This window comes from Schistocerca cancellata, chromosome 7 (assembly GCF_023864275.1).
Source record: "Schistocerca cancellata isolate TAMUIC-IGC-003103 chromosome 7, iqSchCanc2.1, whole genome shotgun sequence".
NCBI lineage: Eukaryota > Metazoa > Arthropoda > Insecta > Orthoptera > Acrididae > Schistocerca > Schistocerca cancellata.
In genome coordinates, this window is record NC_064632.1 from 455,606,261 (window position 1) to 455,607,757 (window position 1,497).

Genomic DNA, 1,497 nt, shown 5'->3' on the forward strand with positions numbered 1-1,497 from the left:
CATTCGGGAGGACGACGGTTCAATCCCGTCTCCGGCCATCCTGATTTAGGTTTTCTGTGATTTCCCTAACTCGTTTCAGGCAAATGCCGGGATGGTTCCTTTGAAAGGGCACGGCCGATTTCCTTCCCAATCCTTCCCTAACCCGAGCTTGCGCTCCGTCTCTAATGACCTCGTTGTCGACGGGACGTTAAACACTAACCACCACCATCTAAGCACTATGGGACTTAACAGCTGAGGTCATCAGTCCTCTAGAACTTAGAACTACTTAAACCTAACTAACCTAAGGACATCACATACATCCATGCGCGAGGCAAGATTCGAACCTGCGACCGTAGCGGTAGCACGGTTCCAGACTGAAGCGCCTAGAACCGCTCGGCCACACCGGCCGGAAATACCTACTTCACACCTCCTTGTCCATAGGCAGGCTGTCGTGTCGTGACATATAATAGTAAATTCCACATACGTAGGGGGACCGGATACTTTTAACACAATACATGAAATACGTCATTTAACTTTTTCCTTGTTCCCAACTTACTGTCTCCTCAATATGTTCATATCAATGTTGAGAGACAGCATTTTGTTTTTTTTTGTGCTTGTGGAGTAGTTTATAAAAAATCAAATGGTTCAAATGTCTCTAAGCACTGTGGAACTTAACTTCTAACGTAATCAGTCCCCTAGAACTACTTAAACCTAACTAGCCTAGGGACATCGCACACGTCCATGCCCGAGGCAGAATTCGAACCAGCGACCGTAGCGGTCACGCGGTTCCAGGCTGTAGCGCGTAGAACCGCTCGGCCACCCCGGCCGGCAGTGGATTAATTACATCTTGAATGAGATTTTCACTCTGCAGCGGAGTGTGCGCTGATTTGAAACTTCCTGGCAGATTAAAACTGTGTGCCCGACCGAGACTCGAACTCGGGACCCTTGCCTTTCGCGGGCAAGTGCTCTACCAACTGAGCTATCGAAGCACGACTCACGCCCGGTACTCACAGCTTTACTTTTGCCAGTAGAGCACTTGCCCGCGAAAGGCAAAGGTTCAAATGGTTCAAATGGCTCTGAGCACTATGGGACTCAACTGCTGTGGTCATAAGTCCCCTAGAACTTAGAACTACTTAAACCTAACTAACCTAAGGACATCACACACATCCATGCCCGAGGCAGGATTCGAACCTGCGACCGTAGCGGTCGTGCGGTTCCAGACTGTAGCGCCTTTAACCGCTCGGCCACTTCGGCCGGCAAAGGCAAAGGTCCCGAGTTCGAGTCTCGGTCGGGCACACAGTTTTAATCTGCCAGGAAGTTTCAAGTACATCTTGTTTTACCAGGGTAATCCCAAAAGTATGGTCTCCAACTTTTTTGTATAAGTACACAACTCTGTTTGTGTGGCAGTTGGTCACGCTGTTACGAAGAGTGCTTCACTCGCTGTGTGTAAACATGCGCACGCCTCGCTGAGGCGCTCAGTCTTGGTTTGGCAGCCGTTGTTAATGGAGCCGCTGTTGG

General features: G+C 49.6%; 1 non-coding gene across 1 annotated transcript; it reads right to left on the reverse strand.

Annotated features, from left to right (window-relative positions):
• Window positions 1–894: 894 nt before the first annotated feature.
• On the reverse strand, window positions 895–969 carry Trnas-cga (transfer RNA serine (anticodon CGA)). The gene has a single exon. It is a non-coding gene; the product is annotated as a tRNA-Ser (tRNA).
• Window positions 970–1,497: the final 528 nt, after the last annotated feature.